This window comes from Erpetoichthys calabaricus, chromosome 8, assembly GCF_900747795.2.
Source record: "Erpetoichthys calabaricus chromosome 8, fErpCal1.3, whole genome shotgun sequence".
NCBI lineage: Eukaryota > Metazoa > Chordata > Cladistia > Polypteriformes > Polypteridae > Erpetoichthys > Erpetoichthys calabaricus.
The window spans coordinates 162074593-162081775 of record NC_041401.2 but is presented as its reverse complement, the minus strand read 5'-3'; the positions used below and the strand labels follow the sequence as shown (position 1 = coordinate 162081775).

Sequence of the window (7183 nt, the reverse complement as noted above, 5' to 3'; positions counted from 1 at the left end):
CTACGATAAGCACCAACTTATTATACTGTGAATGAGATTCCCTAATTACCGACAGCAGATACTTAGTGGCACTACTAGAGAATGCACAATTTTTTCACAGCATTACTTGGGGTTAGACTGGCCCAGTGTCAGATTACAGTCATATCTCAGGCAAACAGCTCCAAGGTTCACTTAGTACAACACCCACACAACCCTTTCTAAAGAGTCTTGGTACGGTTGTTTTGGTTAGTACCAGAGTGCGATTGGGGAGTTCACATCTACCTAAAACAAACCACACTACAGGTGAAATTGTTCCAGCATTTGGAAAAAAAAATTTAAAAAATCACTCCAAATGAACTAGGTGTGAAAAACACTTTACATTGTCATAAGTAGCTTTTATGGATTATTTCTTGTGTGATCCATCATCTTTGCCCAGTTGTCCATGCATAACATAATGTTGCACTCAACCCAGGTAACATAATTCTATGTGCCAAAATTAAATGCAATCCAGTGTGCTAACTACATTGCAATGTAATGCATATGCAAATGGTGCATTTCATTTTAGCATGGATTTATTGCGTCATAAAAAATAACATACAAACCAAATGATCAATTGCTTTTCACTACGGCATGCAATTTTTGTGGAAGTTTAAAATTACAATACAAAAGCGCATTGAATTTTACTTTGTGTCCATAGATTGCATTTCACAAATAAAAGCAAGGCAAATGTATTTAAAGTTGCTTAGAGGGTACTCCAAGTATATCACATTTTGATTCAAGGTAACATGGTAATCATGCCAAAACTGAATGTAATCAAAGGACCAATCAACATGAAAAAGGTGGAGTAAAAGGCATTCCACTTCTAAACATTTCTGCTTAAGAGTAGCCAACATCAAGCGCATGCAGAAGGAACTCTGAGTCCAGTTCAGTGCGGCGAAGGAGCAGTACAGGAGAAAGCTGGAGCAGAAGTTGCAGAATAACAGCATGAAGGAAGTGTGGGATGGGATGAAGATCATCACTGGCTGCAGCTCGAAGCAGGGTGCCACCATCGAGAGAGACGTGGAGAGAGCAAACCAGATGAACAACTTTTTTAACAGGTTTGACCACTCTAACCCACTCTCATCTCGGAGTACTGCACCCTCCACCCATCCTTCTGCTGATACCAGCATAGGTGAGAGTTTACCCCAACCCACAATTACAGCAGCCCAGGTAAGCAGAGAGTGGAGGAGACTTTGTGCCAGCAAAGCAGCGGGTCCAGATGGAGTATTGCCATGACTGCTGAAGGCCTGTGCGTTGGAGATGGGGAGTCCTTTACAGTGCATCTTCAACCTGAGCCTGGAACAGGGGAGAGTCTCGAGGCTTTGGAAAACATCTTGCATCACCACATTCCCAAAGGTATCACATCCAGGTGAGCTGAATGACTTCCGGCCTGTTGCTCTGATGTCACATGTGATGAAGACCATGGAGCGTAAGCTGCTTCACCACCTCAGGCCACAGGTCCGCCACACCCTCGACCCTCTGCAGTTCGCATACCAGGAGAAGGTGGGAGCGGAGGATGCCATCATCTATATGCTACACCGATCCCTCTCCCACTTGGACAGAGGCAATGATGCTGCAAGAATTATGTTTCTGGACTTCTCTAGGGCCTTCAACACCATCCAACCTCTGCTCCTTAGGGTTAAGCTGACAGAGATTGGAGTAGATTCATACCTGGTAGCATGGATCGTGGACTATCTTAAAGACAGACCTCAGTATGTGTGTCTCGGGAACTGCAGGTCTGACATTGTGGTCAGCAACACAGGAGCACCGCAGGGGACTGTACTTTCTCCGGTCCTGTTCAGCCTATATACATCGGACTTCCAATACAACTTGGAGTCCTGCCACGTGCAAAAGTTCGCTGATGACACTGCTACCGTGGGCTGCATCAAGAGTGGGCATTAGGAGGAGTACAGGAACCTAATCAAGGACTTTGTTAAATGGTGCGACTCAAACCACCTACAACTGAACACCAGCAAAACCAAGGAGCTGGTGGTGGATTTTAGGAGGCCCAGGCCCCTCATGGACCCCGTGATCATCAGAGGTGACTGTGTACAGAGGATGCAGACCTATAAATACCTGGGAGTGCAGCTGGATGATAAATTGGACTGGACTGCCAATACTGATGCTCTGTGTAAGAAAGGACAGAGCCGACTATACTTCCTTAGAAGGCTGGCGTCCTTCAAAATCTGCAATAAGATGCTGCAGATGTTCTACCAGACGGTTGTGGCGAGCGCCCTCTTCTACGCGGTGCTGTGCTAGGGAGGCAGCATAAAGAAGAGAGATGCTTCACGCCTGGACAAGCTGGTGATGAAGGCAGGCACTATTGTAGACATGGAGCTTGACAGTTTGACATCTGTGGCAGAGCGACGGGCGCTGAGCAGGCTCCTGTCAATCATGGAGAATCCACTGCATCCACTGAACAGTATCATCTCCAGGCAGAGGAGCAGCTTTAGCGACAGACTGCTGTCACTGTCCTGCTCCACTGACAGACTGAGGAGATCGTTCCTCCCCCACACTATACTATGCGACTCTTTAATTCCACCGGGTGGGTGGGTGGGTAAACATTAACATTATACAAAGATATTGTCTGTCTGTATATCTGCATTTTTATCACTCTTTAATGTAATATTGGTTTTTTTTATCAGTATGCTGCTGCTGGAGTATGTGAATTTTCCCTTGGGATTAATAAAGTATCTATCTATCTATCCATCATTCTATCTAATGTTATCCCCTGAAGATGTACTACATTACCGACGGTGTTAACGGTTGTAGATATTCTTCAGGATATTGTAAGTAGATGTTTTCATCTTCCACACCATCACCACCATTTCAGCATAGTCTATTGATACGCATTTAACCAATTTGCAGTGTAACCGATCATCATTTTTGCCGTTAATTCGTTTGACTTCATAGTTTCTCGGTGCTAGTGCCCGTGTACTCATTTTTACTGTTGATAACCCTTTGTGATTAAATGTCTTGTTGGAGCAAGAACTGTGTCTGTCAAAAGCATTCACACGAATGAGAGGTGAGAATACCATGTACGTGGTTTTCTATGGTTGAAAGGAGGGTGCGACTTGAAAACATCTCATGGCCAAAGTCTCGACTCGTGGAATTTGAAAAAATCTTCCAAAGAGTCTCGTTGCAGGATTTGTTTTTATTATAATACAGAGATGACACAATAAAACCGTGGTAAAATGAAAAGCATCAAGGGCACATGCATTACATTGTAATGCAGTTAAGAAGTTGAACTGCATTTAATTTTGGCAACAATTACCTTCCATAGCTTGCTACCACATCAAGGTCACAATCCTAGGTGAGAATTTTGGAATTTGTCGCAACTTAAATTAAGGTTTCATAAAATACTGGAGACGATGCATTAAAAAAAAATCACGCCAGGAATCCTGAGCTGCTTTTTGTTGCATTAAAAGACTGGCCAGGCTTAATGTAACCGTGGTGGTCACCACGTCGTACAGACCTGTGAAAGTCAGCGCCAACATTTCACGATCCATTTTCCAATCCCTAGTGACGGGATGCGAGTGTGAATGGAGAAAACCCGCTATGGCTCTAGACATCTTAAAAGCTAACGAGACGCAATTCCTAACTGTATGGACGTATTGTGCATCCCCTAACAGAACCTACCAGCGAAAATGTGGGAACAACCTAAAGGAAGAAAAAAAGCTGATGATGTACTAAAACAAATGCGCGAATAGAACATATTTAGTTTACTTTTTTTTTTTAAATAAATGATAAGCAAAGAAGTCATTTTTGCGACACCTCCTTCCTGCGCGCCTCCGACAAACAAGCCATTTTGGGAGCAGCGGTTTACGACAAAACGCCCGCTTAGTGTTGTTCAGCGACGTGCGAGTTATTATTTTATTCATGTCATTTCTTCATATCTTCCACAGCAAATTAAAGGTTCCCCTTGATACCAATCGGCAGCCCTAGCCCTTCATACCACCGGCGCCGAGCATCATGAACACCGCGCGCCCGCCTGCTCGCAGCCCCCAGAAGTGAACAGCAGGCGACCCGGAAGGTGTGGACGCGCAAGGAAGGCGAGCAGGCAGGGAGAACATCTCAACCTTTTTATATGTATACATATTGATATATATATATTCATTCGCCAAAAGCTGCAATCGGCGTAGCAGGTCTGTATTATGATCTTTCTCTCTTTTTCCATCTTAGCGTTGCAACTTTAAAAGCACTTTTTGTTTACTGGTGATAGGATTTTTTTTTTCCGGAAGATTTGACTTGCAAAAAAAAAAAAAAAAAAAAAAAAAAAGTTGCAAATTAAAAAAAAAAACAGCCCAGGGAAAGCCAACAGGCGTACGTTTCAGGGAGGGAGAGCGAGCGCGAGGGAGAGACACACACATGCGTGTCTTTGTAAGATTTGTCGTTTTGCAAGGACCTCGATGAGTTCCGCGAGACGGGAGTCGGCGTGCTTCGGCATTTGCAGCTCGCGGCTCGGAATGGCACGAAAGGAAAGCGAGCGGCGAGAAGAAGCCCCAATCGGCCATCGTGCCTTGCCGAGGGAGCACTTTTTGCAAGGCATGATTGTTGTAGGAAGTGTCAAGTTTTTTTTTTTTCCTTCTTCGAGCCGGGCTATTCAAACCTGCAGTTCTTTGTAAACAATCGTTCTCACACTTAATGCAAATAAACTGAAGACCGATTTTGCTTCGTCTTTTGTGCGATTGCTCCCCTAATGGCTCGAGCAATTTTGGGATCTGCAGAATATGGCGTCCTCGCCTCTTATAAAAATAACACGGGCTGCCATTTTTGTTTTTCTTTTGTCTGAAAATTTTAATAAAAACTGTCTGAGAATGTGGGTGAGGCGGCAAGAGAGGGGCGCTGACTGGGGGGTTTTTTGAGCTTGGGGGGCGGGGTGGGGTTGTATTGCGGAGAGTTATTTTTAAATCTGCTTGCTATGCGGGCTCTTGTTTGGAAGAACCTCTAGTGTTTAACAAAAAGTTACTCAACTTTTCTCCAGTTGGAAAGCGATCGGATTGTCATTTAATGCGCGGTTTTAAAGAGTGATTCTGGAATGAACACCGTTATCTGTATGCCCTCCTTTGGGACTCTGTATGACGCGAAATCAAGTGGCACTATAATTTTTAGTTTATATTATTACGTTTTCGAGTCGCGTGTCAGCCATCACTACTGTGTTTGGAATATTGCCTTACGTTATGATTCTGCATACGGGCATCGCATATTTATCGTAGTCGTATAATATTTAACCTGTATTTTCACTTTTTCTATACAGTAGGTGCATTGATTACCAATGTTTCGTGTTTTTTTAATAGCCCATGCATTATACTTGCCTTTGCTAAGGCTTTTTTCTTTTTAATTTAAAATGAAGTTCATTTCATGACAGATGAAGATGCCTCACTCTTTAAGTATGCCATGCCTAATTAAGTTAATCTTTTCCGAGTTTTTTTATTCATTGCATTACAATGCTTTATACCTTTCACATTAAATGTGAGAATGGCACCTATTGAGTTCAACAATCACACCTGTGCACATTCTTCCCGTGTCTATATGGGTTTGTCACCACACCCACAGCACAACAGTGTTATTTTAATTGCTGATTTTAAATTTACTTGAGGAGGGTGAGTGAGTGAGTGGGTGGGTGCTGTTAGAGCACAGGTGTCGAACTTCGGTCCTGGAGGGCCGCAGTGGCTGCATGTTCTCATTCTAACCATCTTCATTAGTGAGCCATTTTTACTGCTAATTAGCTTCTTTTTCTTTTGCTTTAGTTTTATTGAACTTGACTCAGGCCCTTTAGTTGTCTCTTTTTCCTTAATTAGTAGCCAAACAATAATGAGACATCAAACAAGCCAGCTTCTCACCAGCTCACCTGTGGCCATCTCACAATATCTGAAAATAAAGAAAGGTGAAGGTCTCAGTAAGGCTGATCTCTCAGGTCACCAAAACATTTTGACGTTGTTCTTAGAAAAAAACAGAAAAATAAACAGATTTGGAAATGTCTGCTGTGGCAGAATGAGAGTAGCAACAAGCCATTGAATTAAATAATGGGCTTAATTAACAACAAGAATCAGCTTCTCATTAAAAGAATGGTTGGAGTGAAATTGGTTGGAGTTTGAAATCCCAGTTTAGTTGGTCATCTGTTGGCTCGTTTCACGTCTCATTTCTGTTTGGCTGCCATTTACTGAAGAAACGAATCAATTCAGAGGACTGAATCCTTAAAACAGGGCTATTGAAATGAAGGGAAAAGGAGTTAATTAGCAGTGAAAACTACTCACTGATTAGGAAAAGGGTTAGAATGAAACCCTGTAGCCACTGCGGCCCTGTAGGCCCGGAGTTCGACACCCCTGTGTTAGAGAATGACACTTTTTCCAATGTTATTTCTTGCTTTGCACCTGATGTTACAGGGGTAGGTCCCAACCTCACCACAACCCTGAATTAGACAACACAAGTTTGAAAAATGTTATGTTCAGTGGGCCGGTCCAGTTCTTTTGATTCCACATGTAACACTGAATTAAACTAAGTGGATTCAGGAAATATATATTCATAATGTGGCAGCATGGTGGTGTATTGATTAGTACAGCGGCCTCACAGATCCTGGCTTTCTTTTCTGGTGGTGTACATTCTCCTTGGGTTGGCACTGTTTTTTCCTCTGGATGCTACTTATCCTATTCTCAACATGTAACGTGTATGTTATTTTAACTCTAAACTGGCACAGTATGCAGTTAACGTGGAATGTGCATGTAGGGACAGACTGATGTTTTGTTCAGTGTTTATTCCTGCCTTGAGCTCAGTTCTCCTCAGGGGAGACTTTAATTACCTGTGACTCTTTATAAGTGAATATTCAGCATGCTTTAATGATAGATGACGTGAGAAGAATGGGCCTTGACCCACTGGAGATGCTCAAGAATACATGATGATAATAATATTCATTGAACATACTGTGTTTCTGCTATTTTATTAGAATGGAGTTTCCACCACGGAATTGTCCCTCAGTCTGGAGACTTGTTCTCATGGATTGGACACTCTAAACCCGCCCATAGTTAGTTTTTGGGTTTTAAGGAGTTTCTTTCATGATACCCTTGTGATACTCACTACTGTTGTGATTAATTCTTTTTTCCAATTAGTAGTACTGGAAAGGTTAACTTAAGAAAATGAATGGATTAATGTTTGCACACAATGAGCT

At 42.7% G+C, this 7183-nt stretch overlaps 1 protein-coding gene across 2 annotated transcripts in view; it reads left to right on the top strand.

Moving 5' to 3' along the window:
- The first annotated feature begins 4012 nt into the window (after positions 1–4012).
- Positions 4013–7183, top strand: part of LOC114656226 (zinc finger protein 362-like) — a 147286-nt gene continuing 144115 nt past the window's right edge. The window contains exon 1 of one of the 2 annotated variants that reach the window (XM_028807698.2): positions 4013–4163. The gene's annotated coding sequence lies outside the window, so the exon portion shown is untranslated. Of the gene's footprint in view, positions 4564–7183 lie in introns of both variants that reach the window. The other variant, XM_051930377.1, reaches the window with a different exon arrangement.